Raw genomic sequence first — 17,504 nt, 5'->3', positions numbered from 1 at the left:
AGAGGCAGGGGACCACTAGGGCCTGTGGGATGCAGGGGGTGAGGCTTGGCTCAGGGCTTGATCAGACCCAAGGGGCCTGGAGCTGGCTGCCTCATAGGGAGCTGGGGCTCCAGGGGCCCAGGGGGGGCTCTGATACCCAGGGAAAGGCACTGAGGAGGTGTCCGCCACTGGGCAGGGGCATGTGATCCAGGCCCGTTGGGGCAACAAGCCCAGCGTGAGTCCTGCGGGGCCCTAGGTGCAGCCCGGCTCTGCCCTGCTGCGGACCAACCCTGGACGCGCCTCCTATGCAGTCCTGGCTCCACCCCCACTTACTTGGGCACTTTGACTGCAACCCCTCCTAGGACCCCTCCTCGCTTCTGGAGCCGAGGTCCCCACTGGGGGACAGGGCTGAGAGGCCAGGGTGCCAGGCTGTGATGGGAGGGGTGCAGGGAGCCAGGCCTGGGCCAGCTCCCCAAGGGGAATGATATGGGGGCAGAAGTGGGGGGTTCTCTTTAACTCTTTGCAGACTGGACAGACACAGCCTGGGGCTCAGTGGCTGGATCACATCCCCCCTCAAAGTCAGATGCTGGTAGCAACCTCTGTGCGCCCCCCATGGCTGACAAAGGGGTGACAGGAGAGGGAGGGGGAGGGGCTGTACTTTGGGTCCCAGGCAGGGGAGATTGGAATGGCCACAGCTGGTAGATAACAGCGCCTGACTGTCCCCTTACCCCATTGGAGGCAGGGTGGCCATGGGGCACAGAGGGCCACAACTCTAGATGCTGTGCCAGAGGCAGGGAGCCTGGCCTGCCCCCTGCCCTAACAGCCAAGCACCTGGGGGTCCCAGCCCCTCTCCTGTCCCTCCCCCCAAAACTGACACCGCAGCCAGGAGTAGAGGGGGAGATGCCTTGTTGTGAAAAGCAGGTGGAGCTGGGGGCAGTGAGCTGTGGGGGGCAGAGTCTCTGGGAGGAGGGGGCTGCTTCTAGGCCTCCTTGGGGGGCAGCTGGTGGAGGGTTTGGACGTCATCCAGGAAGCGCTTGGGTGTCAGGATGTGACTGGAACCTGGCGGGGAGAGAGGTGGTTGGCAGAGGTGGGCACAGTGGGGGAGGCATGAGGTTGGCATCACTATCTCCCCCATCCCTGCAGTTGGACCCTGCTCTAGTGCAGAGGGGGACTGTCTCCTGCCCCCCGCAGCCTGGCACTGCACCCCTCGTTCTGCTGTACCCTGCATGGCCAGGCAAGAATCCACGCGCTGACAGCGTTCCTCACCCTTGGGTCTCCGAGGGGTGTGTGCAGGGGGTGAGCCATATCCGCATGGGTGTTACTGGGGGTGTCTGACTTGGCCCCCACACATGGTCCCAGGGCAAGGAGAGCCCTGGGGAGCCAAAGGCCAGGAGATCTGGTGGCTAGATACAGGTCATGTGGGGCTGCAGGGGGGTAGGGCAAGCACATCTGTTCCCAGGCCCCCTTGGGTGTGGGAAGACAGAGAGTGGCATGGATGCCCTGTGGGTGCTGGGCAGGCAGTGCTAGGGTCTTCCCCTCCCAGAGGGTCCTGACTGTCCCTGACCTGGGCATTCCAGCCGCCCTCCCTCCAGGATTCGCCCCATTCACCGATCACCACCTCCCACTTGCCCTCGCTGGCCTGGGTCACTTCGTAGGCGCAGCACATATCAGACATGGACACCCCACCCAGCACGTAGATGAGGAGGCGTGGGCCTGTCCGGTATTCGGCCGCTGGCTTGTTCTTGTGCCAATGCCCGAAGCAGGCACTGGGGGAGAAAGGGGCAGTGTGGATACCAGGGGCTCGCTGAGGGAATGCCAGGCGGAGGGGTGGGCACTGCCTGAAGCAGGCACTGGGGGAGAGAGGGGCAGTGTGGATACCAGGGGCTCGATGAGGGAATGCCAGGCGGAGGGGTGGGCACTGCCTGAAGCAGGCACTGGGGGAGAGAGGGGCAGTGTGGATACCAGGGGCTCGCTGAGGGAATGCCAGGCGGAGGGGTGGGCACTGCCTGAAGCAGGCACTGGGGGAGAGAGGGGCAGTGTGGATACCAGGGGCTCGCTGAGGGAATGCCAGGCGGAGGGCTGGGCACTGCCTGAAGCAGGCACTGGGGGAGAGAGGGGCAGTGTGGATACCAGGGGCTCGCTGAGGGAATGCCAGGCGGAGGGCTGGGCACTGCCTGAAGCAGGCACTGAGGGAGAGAGGGGCAGTGTGGATACCAGGGGCTCGATGAGGGATGCCAGATGGAAGGGCAGGGCCTGGAGGAGGCTGGGGGCAGGCCCTGCCCAAAGCAGTGGGACAGGAGCCCCAAAGCAGGCAAGAGGGAGTAGGGGAGGGTGGCACCTGCCTGGGCTGGGGGTGCTGTCTATAGCCCGGCCAGTCCCTTCCCTCCACCCTGGGCCCTGGTGTGCTGAGGGACTGCTGGGGGGCGGGAGACATGGTGAGAAGGGTTCAGGGCTCCAGTCTCTTGGGCACCCCCTCCCCTGTAGAGGGCGGGGTCCTGGCCACGCACTCCCAGGCACAGAGGCTCCTACACCCTGGGCGGAGGGAAGGGGATGTCAGGGCTCTGCTCCCCACAGCCCAGCCAGGCTCAGCCTTACCTGACAGCAGCCTGGGAGCTGGTGGAAGGGACCGGGTCTGAGACGAAGGGCCACAACTCCCTGTCCAGTCTGTCCTCAATGATGTCCTGTGGGGGAGGGTAGAGGGGAGGACAGGTCAGCAGGGGCCAAGCAGCAGGAACCTTGGACCTGGTGGCCAAGCCAGGCCCCATTGGGGGGCAAGGGCTGAATGATTGACAGTCCCTGGGGGGAGCAGCCTGGGGCCCCCTTTCTGGGGTGGCGCATGGGGAGCCAGCAAAAAGCACACTGACTCCTCCAGTGATGCCCCCCCATCTCCCCACATCCCCCTCAGCTGCTCAGTGCCCTGCTGTGAACTCCCCACCCCTCCATCATTATGGGGAGGGCAGAGACCTCCTGCAGCTGGATCCAGGGCCCCTAACTTGGGGGGGGGGGAGGCTGCCCTCAGTGCCCTTTCCCTGCTGCAGGCAGATCCAGGCCCTGCTTCTTGCCCCATGGGTTGTGTCCCAGCCAGGCAGGGGACCCAGGCTATGGTATAGCCGAATGCCACATAATAGGGGCTTTTACATAAATCCGCTGCGTTGACTTGTACGGAAGCTTAAGGCCTGACGAGCTGTGGCTGGCGCGGGGGGGGGGGGGGGGACACGACGGACAGTGCCCCTGATTGGATTAGGTACGGGATTGAGGCTACCACACCTGCTTGCCCCAAAATCCCACAAGACGAACCATCACAGCGCTGGAGCAGGGGCCTCGGAGCCTCCCCCCTGTGATCTACCAGACAGGAGCTTGGGCCAGGGGGTTAATCCCTGGCCTGGAGGATCCCCAAGCCAGTAGGCTGAAGGCAACTAAATGTGCTCCCCTCACCCCCTCGAGGAAAGGGGGGGGGCTCTGCAGGGGGCGCTCTCCCCAGTCAGTCAGTGACCAGGACTATGCTGCAGGAGTTTGTCCTTCAGATGAACGACAAACAGCTGCACCTCACTGGAGGTTAGCCAAGGACCCTGCTGGTCATTCAGATTCCAGTGCCAGTCATGACAGTGTGCTGCCTGGACCCCTGCACTTCCAGCCCCACACACTGATCATCTCCTGCCCTAGACTCAGGCATTGCTGCTGTGCGGCCGTTAATAGCTGCCTGCCACTCCTCAGGAAGAATTCAGTCCTGGTGAGGGATCCCTGTATGAACCGCCCGTGCCCCACCCCAGAGGTGGCAGCATCTCAGCACCGGGTAAGACAACTCCCCTGCACTCATGTCTATGATTTAAGACCCCTAAGGATGGCAGCAGGAGAGGGCTCTCTGATGACCCCTCACATGGCTGGAGCCTTGTGCAGATACAAAAATATGGATGTGCATCAGCCCACGAGCCACTAGCCCAGTGGTCTCCAAATTTTTTTGATCGCACACCCCTACATCAGTAAACAATTTTTGAGCACGCACCCCCTGCCGCGCTGGCTCCACCATTTTTGCCAAAGCAAAAAAAAAAAAAAGCCGTGTGGACTCCCACCCGAAGCGCTCCTCCTGCCGCGCACCCCCAAGGATCCTCTTGCGCTCCCCACTTTGGAGACCACTGCACTAGCCGTCTTTTACCTGTATCCACATCCTCACCAGCAGCAGGAAGCGCTCACAAGGGCTAGTGGGGGGATGGGGAGGGATCTTGCAGGGAAGAGGCAGCGCGAGGGTGGGGACTGGGATTAAGGGGCAGTGTGGAGGGGGCAGGGTCTTGAGGAGAAGGGGTAGCATGGCGGTGGGTCTCAAGAAGGAGCAATGTGGGAGCGGGCTCTGGAGAACGGGCAGCGCAGAGGCGGGGTCTCCAGAACGGGCAGCGTGGAGGGGGTGGGGGCTGGTGGGAAGGGGTGTCTTATCAAGTGATGTTCCTGGGAGGTCACGAGCGATGGTACACGACAGCAGCAGAGCATATTGCATCACAGTCGGGTGGAGGGGTGAGGCGCTGGTATGGTGACCAGACAGCAAGTATGAAAAATCGGGACAGAGTGTGGGGAGTAATAGGTTCCCACATAAGAAAAAGTCCTGAATATCGTGACTGTCCCTATAAAATCGGGACATCTGGTCACCCTTGGTGCCAAGGCCCTGCCTGCTCCAATCCCAAATCCTGCAGCCCAGGAGCTGGTGAGGATGCTGGTGCAGCTCGACCTGCAGAACAGGAAGCAGTGCAGTGGGGCAAATGGGTGCTGGACAGCCACTGGCTGCTGGCTGGCGGCCCCGAGCGCGCTGAGCCCCCCGGGCTGCATGAACCGGACACCGCGTGCCAGGCGCTGCTGGGGAGTAGAGACTGACCTGGTTGTATCTGCAGCCGATCCACTATCTGCAGAAATGGTGGGCGGATATGCAGGGCTCTACACATGGTTGACCCCAAACCAACCCCTCCCCCTTGGGCCCAGCCTGCCAGGTGTGACCTCCACCCCAAGGCCAGGAAGCAGATGGCCGGGTACCTCCATGATGTCCTTGAGCCTGGGGGTCCAGCTGGAGAGTTGGTAGGTGGACTCCGGCAGCACCTTCCTCTCGGGTTGCAGCTGCTCGCTCTGGGGAAGGAAGGGAGAGAGGGTGAGAGGCAGCAGGGAGAGTGTGTGGGATGGGAATGGAGGGAGAGCGCGGCCTACCTGAGTCGCTCCAGCCGGGCTGGCAGGGGAGAAGCAGAGAAAAGAACAGAATGGATCACTGAGCAAGAGAGAGAGGAGGGGAGAGAGACTGAGCCGATTCCACCAGTTCAACGCATGGCCATTCCATGCAGTGGTCACCAGCTCCAGCTCCCTGGCGATCTGAGGTCCTGACCCCCAGGGTCCTCTGCAGGGGCAGAAGAGGTCACCCCAGATGGGGAGTAACTCGGGGGGGGTCCCCCTCATATGGGGAGGGCATCACCCCACTGTACAGGGACAGAGGCCACCTCTGTGCTGGGAATAGGTCACTGCCATAGGGGCACATCCCCAGGATGGCCTGGACTCCCCTGTGCAGCACAGATCTGTCCCCTGGCATGGGTACAGCTACCGGCCCCTAGCCCCAGTCCCTTACCCCAAGCATGAGGGAGGTGCCCAGGAGCGCCATGTTGTGGATGATGTTGCTCGCTGCTGGATGTTGGCATGCTGGATCATCTTGCAGAGGGTCTCCGAGCTCACACCTGCATGGGGGAGAGACAGGTCAGTGCTAGCCTCGCTGGGACACACCCACAGCCCAGGCTCATTCAGTCTATGGCAGTCCTAATTCCAAGATCAAATCCTGAGATCCTGCTGTTCCCACCCAACTCAGAGCTGGGGGTAGAACCCAGGAGTCCTGGCTCCCAGAACCATCCACTCTAGCCCACTAGACCCCACTCCCCTCTCAGAGCTGGGGGTAGAACCCAGGAGTCCTGGCTCCCAGCACCACCCACTCTAACCCACTGGACCCCATGCAGTTAGTGATTGAATTCAGGTTCTTGCTGCTCCTGCCTGCACAGGTTCTCTCGGGCCCTGGGGGCAGGGGTCTCTCTAGCTCCCCCCGGCAGTGCAGTGGGAGCCCCCCCTGCCCCAGTCTGGGCTCCCCCTCCTGCGGCCAGTCAGGTGCAGTGTCAGAGCCGAGGCCTGGCTCTTTAAGGCTGTGAGGCCTTGAGCTGGAGGGAAGGGAAGTCCCCCTAAACCATGTACTGCTGCTTAGTGCAGAGGGGGAGGCCTGGCAACTCCACACGCCCCCTGGCCAGGAAACTGGGCAGCCAGAGGAGCCACATCAGGGCACCTGGCCTGGGCAATGGGCGCGGGGGCAGTGCCTGAGCAGGGTTACAGGAAGGGCCCCGGAGCAGGGCCCTGCCCCACCGAGCCAGCATGGGGCAGGAACCGATGGGGGAAGAGGGACTGTGCCAAGTGTCAGGGTCAGGGAGGTTCCCCAGGCCCTGGTGAGCTGGGGGAAGGGGCTGGATGCAGCAAGAAGCAGGGAGCTGGTCCAGGGAGGACACAAGGGGTGGGCAGGGAACTGGTCGCAGGGGGCTCAGAGGCAGAACATGATGTCTGAACAGCCTGCAGGAAGGGAAGAATGTTCCCCCTCCCTGCAGAGAACGGGCCGGGGGGGCCGCTCCGGGTGTGTGTCTCCATTTCCCCTCCCTGCAGAGAATGGGCCGGGGGGGCCGCTCCGGGTGTGTGTCTCCATTTCCCCTCCCTGCAGAGAACGGGCCGGGGGGGCCGCTCCGGGTGTGTGTCTCCATTTCCCTCTCCCTGCAGAGAATGTGCCGGGGGGGCCGCTCCGGGTGTGTGTCTCCATTTCCCCTCCCTGCAGAGAACGGGCCGGGGGCCGCTCCAGGTGTGTGTCTCCATTTCCCCTCCCTGCAGAGAACGGGCCGGGGGCCGCTCCAGGTGTGTGTCTCCATTTCCCCTCCCAGCAGAGAACGGGCTGGGGGGAGAGTGGAGGGGGGACACTGCTGGGAAGGCAGCAGCAGGGAGCAAAGGCCGCACTGTCCGGCTCGCAGGCACCGGGAGTTGGGCAGAGGGGAGACAGGGCCGTAGAGCCTTGCTGGACACAGGCCCCGGGAAGCGGTTGGCTGGGAGGCGCCCTGCATGGCTGGGGGGGCGTGCCAGTCTAAGCAGTGCTATTCCCCCCCAGCCCCACAGGCCTGGGTACCGCCTCCAAGGGTACCCCCTGCAGCAGCAGGCCCCCCAGTGCTGTCCCCTGCAGGCTGTGGCGTTACCGTTCTTCAAGATGTAGAGCAGGATGATGCGGAGCTTGTCATAGGCCTGCACGCTGGGGTCCAGCAGGATGGGTATGATGATTTTCATGGGGTCCTTGATCTTCTCCCTGTCCACGTCCATCCCCATGGCCAGGTCCTGGGGGACGAAGGGGGCAAACACACAAGGCCCAGGTCAGGCCACTCCGCTTCCTCCTGCCCCTGCAGCAGGATGGGAGACATTACGGCCCCATGACTCACAGCTCGCCTACCCCCCTGTGCCCCCTCCCTGGGGTCAGCTCCACCTGGGGTGAGCAATGGGCCTCCAGGGAGTAACCCGAGCCCCATGTCCCCCTTCTGCACCCCTGGTGCTGCAGGGGGAGGGCTGGCCCTGGCTCCAGCGAGCCTGTGGGTCTGAGGCCCCTCTCTCCAGGCTGAGTCCATGAGCCAGACTCTGCCTCCCAGACAGGCTCTGCCCACAGACCCACCTGCTCCACGCCGCACAGCTTCTCCACCGATCCTTTGAAGTGCCGCATGCAGTGCTCGGCCAGGTTCAGATGCGTGGAGTACTGCGGGGAGAGACCAGGGCATGGGGGAGTTTACCGCATCGCTGGCTGGTCCAGAGCACCTGCAGCCCACAACCCCCAAGGAGGGCACCTCAGCCACAGGGGCAGCCCCAACCAGCTGTATAAGACTAGTATATAGGGAGTGTTTTGCCCAGCACTGATGTGTAGCCACCTCTGGGGTGGAGCGGGGCAGCTGGAGGGGAGGATCAGGAGGAGGAAGCAGCTTCCAAAGCAGCCCTCGGTTTCTCTATTAGCCACCACGAGGCTGGGGGCTTGGAGCCCAACAGGTGTCGGGGTACCTGTGCCAGTGGCCAGGAGCTTTCTGTTGGCACATTGCCCAGTGGCACTAGGAGTGGCTCCAATGGGCTGGTTTGGAAGCCCACCAAGGCCCTCTCCCGAGAGCTGCAGCAGCAAGGCACTGGCGTTACCCAAGGACTGCCATTGCTGGGGCTAACGGGGCAGCTCTGGGCACTGACGGGCAGGCTGCTGCCCATGGTGCCACACAGCACCTGGGAGGAAAATGGCTCTGCCCAGCGGGACAGGTCAGCAGCTCTCATTAGGCAGTAAAGTGGAGTGCTCCAGAGTGCCCTGTCCCCCAGAGAGTCCCTACTGTCCCCCACCAGCCCCAGAGACACCCTGCCCCCCCATCACCCCACTGAATGCCCTACCCCCCGCCCACTAACAGCTCCAGCCCCGTTACCTTGTTCAGCTCTTTCAGGTACTGGGGCATCTTCTTCAGCATCTGGGACAGGTCCTCAGTGTTGGCCTGGAGGGAGGCGGTGGTGAGATCCCGGCCCCTCCCAACGCATGGGACCCCCTGCAGGGCAGAGGCCTTCCCTGCGCCAGGGTGGGTCACTCAGGCCACACGTGGCTGTGGCTTGGGTTAGACCTGCTTTTCCCAGGCCAGCTGGAATGAGATAGGAGCCCCACAACCCGAGCGCCCCTGAAGTGTAAAGCGGCAGCAGGCTGGGGAGATGCCAGCGTTGGCTCCCTGCAGCTCTCCCTGTGTGGCCCTGATCCTGCTGTCTTACCCCGCCCCATGGGCCTCTGCCCTCCCACATAGTTGGGAGTTGCAGAGCTCTGGCTGGGGGGCAAAGGGCTCCACATACACTTCTTAGCCCTTTACAAGCAAACTCTGGAGCAATGGGATACCCCCCCCCCTTCGCCAAAGCCTCCTGGGGCAGCAGAGCAGCCTCCCCTCCCCATCAGTGGCAGTGGGATGGATCCCCCCGTCCCGGACTCCCCAATCACTCCCCCCGCAGCCCCTGCCGCACCTTGTCCGTGGTCAGCTTCTTGCTCTCAGAGAAGGTGCACAGCAGCTCCGTCACCTTCCTGCAGCAGAGAGAGGGGTCACACTGGAGCCAGGCACTGCCTTCAAGATAGGGGCACCATGTCCTATGCTACAGGGATAGAGCCCCCACCCCATGGGCACCAGGGTTTTTTGCCTCGAGAGCCTCAGATGGGGCCGGGGGAGTGTGGGGGGCTCTTCCCAAGTTACCCCAAGGCAGAGAGTTCAGTGCACCTCTGGGGGCTCCTGACGCCTTGCTGAGTGGGTCTGGGGGCAGGAGCAGGCCCAGCAGGAGGTCGGTGAAGGACTCCCTCAAGGGGGCTGTGAGGTGCATGGGGATATCCTGGGATCGGGGGAAGACAGTGTCCAGCGGGATCCCCGAGAGGAGATGAAGACAGTGGCTCTGGAAGGGAGCGCTCAGGGGTGGGCATGGAGTGGTGTGTCCGGGGGCAGGGAGAGATGGGTTCTGGCTGTGGGTGGGGCAAGGTGGGGAGTGTCCGAGGGATGGGTGGGGCATGGAGGGACGCATCAGGGGCGAGGCTGAGCGTGCTCACTTGGAGACGTCAGCGATGTGCATGTGGCGTAGCTGCACCCAGAGTTTGTCGTCTTCATCCAGCAGCGCCTCTTTCTCCTGCGAGTCACTGGTCCCCATCGTCTCGTACCTGCGAGGGAGGGGAGACAGGGTCAGGCTGCGGCACCCCTACCCCAAGTGTGGGGGCTGCAGAGCAGCACAGGTGCCTGGGTCACACACCCCCCAGCCCGCCTGAGGAGGAGTGCGGGGCGCCCCTGCTGGCAGCCAGGCCCTACTTGTAGGTGTCGTTCTCAATGCTGAGCAGGTCGTAGGCCATGGCCTGGTAGGTGAGCTTCTGCAGCAGTGGGAACACCAGGTCGAAGCTCCGGTCCACGATCAGCAGCTGAGAGTGGGCTTTGTCAGGGCCCTGGGGCAAAGGAGAGAGAGACCCGTCACCCATTGCTCCGGCAGAGGGGTCCTGGCCTGGCTCACACGGCACAATCCAATGGGCCCTGGTGGCCTGAAACTTCACCACCAGCCCTCTCTGTGGCCCAGCCCCCAACCTCAGGGGGAAGCCAAGAGACACCGCCCAAGCTAGCTGGGATGTGCCCTGGGGTCCCGCCCTGACTGGCAGGGAGAGCTCCCCACCCAGCTGTGCTGCAATGCACCCTGCAGGGACAGGCCACCTGCCTCTTGTACAAATAGCAATGCCCTCCTCCCCCAAGCATGCTCTCTACTCATGCCTCTCCACCAACGGGAGCATGCCCCTTTCAAGGCAGCCCACCGACTGCCCCCTGCCCCATATGCTGCGTGGGGGCAGGGGGAACTACACCAGAAGGCCCTGGTCAGTCTATCGTTAATAAACACCAGGTCCAGAGACTCTGATACAAGGTCCCAGATGGGGACAATGGGACATTATCCCAATGCCCCACCTTGTATCTGAGCTGGGACCCCATGTGAGGCTCTAGCTCCCCACTCCCAGCCTGGGTGGCCTCCCAGCATCCAGCTAGACAGAGATCACTTAAATGGTCAGCGTCTCAGACCCACATCATGGGCGGGCTGACCTAGCCCCTGCTCCCTGCCTGATCAGCATGCACTGCCCTCTTGGCACCGGAGGTGGCGATAGGAGACCAGCCCTGCGCTCCCATGGCAGAGGGTTCTGAAACCAGTTCCAGCAGCCCCAGTGGAAAACAAGCCCACCCAGGAGCACCTCGGCAAGGGGCTGCATCTGCTCTTCGCTGGGTAGCACAGACAGTCGGGGGAGGAGGGGCGGAGACGTACAGCCCCTCATGCTGCCCTAACTGACCCACCTCAGTACATGGCCCCATTTTCCGCCACATTTGGAAGCAGAACCTCGGACCAGTCACCATCCACTCGCTGGCAGGTCTCCACAGTCTCTGGGTAAATGGGTTGAGGCTAGAGTGACCAGATGTCCCGATTTTATAGGGACAGTCCTGATTTTGGGGTCTTTTTCATATGTAGGCTCCTATTACCCCCCACCCCGCCCTGATTTTTCACACTTGCTCTCTGGGCGCCCTAGTTGAGGCTGAGGGGGGAGCGCCTCTCTTGGAGGAGTATCTGGCCCCCACCACTGTAGCACTATCATTGCTGCATCCTCCCCTCTCAATGCATGTGGGGCTGGGCAGGGCTGTCACCCCATTGCAGAGGGGGATGGAGGCCCAGAGAAGTTGTGTGACTCACCCAAGGTCACACAGAGAGTCTGTTGCAGAGCAGGGACATGAACCCAGAGCTGGTGCCATCATTCCTCTCCAGCCCTACCCAGCACGGGTGGGTTGCTATGCTCAGCACCCGCCCCTCCCTCCCCCTCGGACTCGGCTCACACCTTTGCCAATTCAACTCTGCTGGAGGGATCCCTGACTGCAGATGGTGGCTGGCATAACCATTGGGTCACCCCACCTTGCCCAGAGCAGAGGGGCGGTTAGTGCACTGCCTGTGCCAGCTACTGGCAGCTGAGAAACATCAAGGCAAGAGGGACTAGTGCAGACAAGGCCCTAGGGTGCTGTGACAGTGGGCTGGGTGACTTTGGAGACCTGACTGCTAGAGGCCATGCTACAAGAGACCCTGGGATTCTGCGCCAGCTGCCAAGGTGGGTGCACATTGGACTGGCCAGCTGGGATTGTGCTGCATGAAGCAGGGGCTTGAATCAGCGCTCCCGGCCCTGCAGTGGGCGTGTTGTCTGGATTCTATTGAAGGGGGCTGGGCAGTCAGGACTCCTGATTCCTATTCCTGCCTCTGCCACCTACTCCTGGCACGCTGCTCCATGCCTCAGTTTCCCCCAGGTAACATGGGAATAGTGCGTACACCTGTGAAAGGGAGGCTTGGCAAGAGCCTCAGGAATATCCCTGGTGGGGCTCACAGGAGTAAGAGCAGCAGGGTGTGCATGGAGTGCCACTCAGCTCCTGAGAATAGCACAGATTAGACAGGGGCTGCAGGCTGGAGCCAGCTCTGCTGCAGCAAGTAGCTCCGGTGGTTAACAAGCATGCTGTCAATCCCTTCTCTGTGTAGATGGTTGGGAACATCCAGCCAGAAGCCGTTGGAGCCGGCACAGTCTTTCTGGCTCCCAGGCTGATCTGGATTGGATTCTTTTCATTTCACCAAGACTGGGAGGTGATACCCCCACACACACCATGATTCTTACCTTCCCTGAGAGTCCTTCCCCCCATGCCCTGCCAGAGAAGCCATGCAACATATAGGGGAAACTGAGGCACGCATTGGCTTCATAAAAGATATTACAAACATTCCCAGTTGGTCACAGGTGCACAGTCTCCCAGCAGCTCTGCAAAGGCTGGAAGCAAGAGCAGAAGCAACAGGAGGGAGAGATCTGGGCAGGCCTTGGATTTTACATCACTTTGCTTCTCCTAGGGGGACAGGAGCCTCTGGGTTTCCTGTGCGAGAATCCAGGGCAGGGTGGGTTTGCAGCTCCCCTCTGCTGGGGGTGGGACGGGAACGGCAGAAGCTGGGGGGAGCCCACAGGCCAGGGCTGACTTGTGGCTAAGGCTTAGAAGAGCTGGGTTCTAGTCCTGCTCTGACAGACTCCCTGCATGCCTCAGTTTCCCATCTGTAACACAGGCCAGCCTGCCTCCCCTGGGAGGCTGAATTCATTAGTGAGGTTCCGATAGCATGGGGATGGGTGTAGGAGCACACACACAGACAGAAGTGTCCAGGTGTGGAAGAAACTCCATGTGCAAAGCTTAGTTCTGTGATCAAACTGCCTTGTTTATAAACAGAGACATTGTGCTGGGCACACACTTCCCCAGGCGGTGCCTCAGTTTCCCTGACACTGGCTTTTGTAGAGCACTTTGAGATCTGCCCACAGCCAGTGTTAGAGAAGGGCTGAGGCCATTAGTCCCCACACAGGGAATGCTATTGTTCTGCCAACCCCTCAGGATCTCCAAGGGGGTCTAGACCCTGCCAGGATCTCCAGACAGGTTTGAAATCACTTCTCCTTCCTTCTACTTCTCATGTGCTCCCCCCTCAGTTCTGTCCCATGGCGAGGGCATGGCTGGCACAGCTCACTCACCTCTCCCATGCTGGGCTCATGTACCTTGAACGCCTTGAGTTTAGCCAGCACAGCGTGTGCCAGGTGGAAGTTATCATCATGGTCCCTGCAGCAAAGACAAACCCTATGGGTCAGAAGCCTCTCCGCCTGCAAAGGCACACGCACTTCCTGTAGGAGATGACCAGGTACCCTTCTCCCTCTGGGCACACTCACTTCCTCTAGGGGATAGCTGAGTACCCCTTCCCCCAGGCACACTCACTTCCTGAAGCAGATGGCTGGGTACCCCTTGTCACAGTGTGGGGGACACAAGGCCCTGCACCCCCGGCCTCCTGCAACTCACCATGACTCTCAGCCAGCCAGTAAAACAGAAGGTTTGTTTAGATGACAAGAACACAGTCCAAGACAGGTCTTGCAGATACAGACAACAGGACCCCCTCAGTCAGGTCCATCTTGGGGGCGCCAGGGAAGCCAGGGCCCCAGCTAGGCTCCCCTCCATTTTCTCAGCCAGCTCCAAATTGAAACTCCCTCCAGCCGTCTCACCCAGCCTCACCCCCCCCTCCCGCCGCTCCTCCCCCAGCCTTTGTCCATTTCCTGGGCAAAGGTGTCACCTGGCTCCAACCCCCCTCCTGGTTCTCATGTTACACGCTCAGGTATCTGGCCTCAAGGAAAGTCTCCCATCCCCAATGCAGACAGTCCCAGCAAAACTCCCCTGCAACCTTCCCAGGTCAATACTCCCCTCTCCCTGCTGCGTCACAGGCACCCACGCAGTATTCAAAGAAAACATTAAGAACATTCCCACTTCGTCACACCCCTTCCCCCGGCACACTCACTTCCGGTAGCAGATGGCTGGATACTCCTCCAGGGTTTCACACAACGTGGCAATCTGCTCTGCCATCATCTCCAGCTCCTTGTTCTTTTCCCAGAAGCGGTAGGGGCTGAACTATTTGTGGAAGGTCTGTGGCCCGTCCAGAGAGTACACCTAGGGGGCGAGGGGAGCAGAGATTAGACCCTGGTGCCAACTGCTGGCAGCCAGGCCAGCTGTGCCCCATACCACGCCCCCACGATGTGCTGTTGGACCAGGCCAGCCTGGCAGAGCCATAGCGAGCCCCTAGTGAGAGAGACCCCTTTGCCAGAGCCACTCCTGTTGTGGTAGAGGGACAGCGGCCCAGAGATTCATGCATCAGCCTGGGATGAAGACTCCCCTGCTTCAGGTCCTTACTGAGCTGCAGACTCCCAGGTGCCCTCGGGGTATGTCTCTGCTCTGGAGAAGTCAACGCTGGGGGAGGGGGCTTGGCCACGCTTCTAGTCTGGTGAAAGCCCCTGGGTAGCCACAGGCAAACCCGGCATCAACGCGCGCCTGCTGCTGTCACTTATTTCACTGGCCAAACAGAACGAGCCATTGGGGCAAACGTACTTGGACACTAATAAAATGATATTGGCCTGTAGCGGACTGAATTCCGGAGGACAAGCAGCAGGAGGCGCCGCAGGGGTGAGTCCGCTCGTCTACACGGCCCATGAAAGGTTTGCTGGCGCAATGGGACGGGTGAGCCAGCAAAGCCTCCTGACGGACACTCAGCTTATACCAGCCAGAGCTTCTCCTGGCACAGCTGGCACCAGTACCCCACGAGAAATAAGCTATAGTGGCGAAAGGACTGCTTTGCCAGCATACCAGCATCTACCCAGGGGCTCTGCCACCACAGCTGCAGCAGTTACAGGGGGGATTTTTTCTCTCATGTCCCCGAAAAAAACCCATACCAATAAAGCTTGTGTGTGTAGACCAGGTTCATGTTGCTCTGTGCCTCAGTTTCCCCATCAATGCATTTGGGACTGACAACACAGCCCTCCCCTCAGGGGCATGAGGGGGGAAATCCACTGACGACACAAGGAGGGGATGAGGTGGTTGGGCAAAGGGCAGGCATGTGGAGTATCGGGCTGTCTTGCAGACCTGGTATAAACCATCAGTAACAGCTGAAAAAGCCAGGGAGATAGGGTCCTCCTCCCCCATACATCTAAGCCAGCGATTCCACATCTCACAGGGTGTGAGCAGCCGGCTAGTCCCTGCTGCCCTGTGCTGGCATCAAATCTAGCGCCCTAGAAGGGAAAGGTTCCACCCCCACAGCCACGTTGAACACTAAGGGCGGGGTGTCATACGTCACCATCCACCCCACGGCCCTGCTCCTCCAAAGCCCAGCCACCCCTCACCTGGCTCTCGTAGGGCAGGAAGGCCATGTTGATCTTGAGGGTTTTGATGGCCTTGGTGATCCGTGACTTCCTCAGCTCCTTGAACAGAGGCTCAGGACAGGCTGCAAGGCAAAGGCAGTGGGTGGGGGTGACAGGTACAGGGCTCAGGAGCCCCAGCACAGCGCCAGCCCCCACAGACAGGGCCAGGATGGGCACAGCAGGGGCGTAGTGCTGCACACCTGTGGGGAACCTGGGCAAGCCAGCGGGGACACACAGGAGTCAACGATGAGTCCAGCCCCCCATGAACCAGAGTCACGCCGGGTTCTCGCCTTCTGCAGCATCAGCAATGGGGGGGGGGCACAATCTCTCCTATGCAGCCCCATCTCACACCCTGCCCTCAACCACTCCACAGGGGGAAGTGACCAGACTGTACAACTCCGGATGATGCACAAGGAGCAACGGGGACTTGGGCTCCCCCTGCGCTGTAATGGGGAGAAGCAGATGTGACCCTGACACACTGGGTTTTCTGGTGGTGTCCCATGCCCCCACCCCAGTTGGGACAGATGGAGCAATGCATGCTGGGAATGGTAGCCAGGGGCCGCCTTTCTGGGCGCACGCTGTGAGCCGTGTTGGCTGGAGGCAGGCCCATGGGGGAAAAGGGGGGAAAGGGATAGGTGGGGTCATTCGGTCTGGCCTGCTGGGGCACTGGCCTGCTGGCAGAGAGAGACCCCACCCCACTCCCAGTGTGTCGCTGGCCAGGCTCCCAGCTGGGGGATCCGCTGCCCCCTGATACTCACGGCTGATGAAGAAGACGTGAGCTGCCTTGTTGGTGGGGGTGCCCTGGAAGTCACTGATCAGAGCCTGCACCGACTGCAAAAGGGGGAGGGGAGTTGTCAGCACCAGCCGAGGCCCATCCCTGCTGCCCGAAGGGCCCAGCCCATGCCCAGCCCCTGGGGACTCAGGGCCCAGCATGATGCCATCGGGAGGTGGGCTGGTTTTCACCCCTCTGGCTCTGGGCTCCCTCCCCACCTGGAGCAGGGCATGTGACCATGTGCCCGGGACAGTCTCCGGGCCCAGCCACGTCTCTCGCTGGCACACAAGTGTCCATGCTCAGCCACAGACGGGACCTGGCATTGGCCTTGCTGCTGAACTAAGTGGGCTCTGAGCAGTGCCCAGGGAACAGCTGGCTGAGCAGCGATCCCAGGCAGCCGCCATCAGGGCCCGCTCCCTCCCCGGGCACCACACTGGGCACCTGCAGCCAGGGCCGGTGCAAGGAAGTTTCGCGCCCTAGGCGAAACTTCCACCTTGCGCTCCCCCAGCCCTGCAGCAGCTCCCCGCCCCCCCGCCCTGAAGTGTGCCGCCCGCCCCCGTGGCAGCTCCCCACCCCATGGCCTGAGGAGCCCTGCGGTACCTCCTCACCCCCCAGCTCACCTCTGCTCCGCATCCTCTCCAAGCAGGACTGCGCAGTGGAACCCCTGGGCTGGCGGCTGCCGGCAGCGGAGTGCTGACCCAGGGGACCTCCCTGGGTTGCCAGCGGCGCGCCAGGGCAGCCCAGAGGGTTCCGGGGGCCTGGGGTCTTCAGCGGTGGGGGGCCCCTGCTTTGGCGGTAATTCGGCGGCGGGGGGCCCTTCCGCTCCGGGACCTGCCACCGAAGTGCCCCGGAGACCCACCGTGGGGCCCCCCCACCGCCGAATTGCCACCGAAGCGGGACCAGCTGCCGAAGTGCAGCTGAGTCTTCAGCGGTAATTCTGTGGCGGAGGGCCCTGCTGCGGGTCTCCGGAGCACTTCAGCGACTGGTCCTAGAGTGGAAGGGCCCTCCGCCACCGAATTACCGCCAAAGACCGGGCTGCATGTCGGCAGCGGGTCCCGCTTTGGCGGTAATTCACTGGTGGGGGGTCCTTCTGCCCTGGAGCGGAAGGACCCCCCCGCCAGCGAGGACCGGGAACAGAAGAAGCTCCGGGGGCCGGGCCCCGTGAGAGTTTTCCGGGGCTCCCGGAGCGAGTGAAGGACCCCACTCCAGGCGCCTCGAAAAACGCTTGTGGGGGCCTCTGCGGGGCCTGGGGCAAATTGCACCCCTTGCCCCCCTCTCTGGGCAGCCCTGCTGGCGCGCTGACCCAGAGGAAGCCCTGGGCTGCCAGCAATGGCGCCCTGACCTGGGGGACACCCTGGGCTGCCAGCTGCCGCAGCAGCGCCCTGACCCGGGGGGCCCCTGGCCTGCCGGTTGCCCCGGCGGTGCGCGCTGACCCAGGGA

General features: G+C 62.1%; 1 pseudogene; it reads right to left on the bottom strand.

The window, feature by feature from the left end:
• Nucleotides 1–880: 880 nt before the first annotated feature.
• On the bottom strand, nucleotides 881–16,293 carry LOC115647691 (annotated as a pseudogene).
• Between the last annotated feature and the right edge of the window lie 1,211 nt (nucleotides 16,294–17,504).

Source organism: Gopherus evgoodei, chromosome 3 (genome assembly GCF_007399415.2).
Source record: "Gopherus evgoodei ecotype Sinaloan lineage chromosome 3, rGopEvg1_v1.p, whole genome shotgun sequence".
In the NCBI taxonomy this organism is placed as follows: Eukaryota; Metazoa; Chordata; order Testudines; family Testudinidae; genus Gopherus; species Gopherus evgoodei.
Note: the sequence above shows the minus strand (reverse complement) of the source record. Positions and strands in the feature narration are given on the sequence as shown.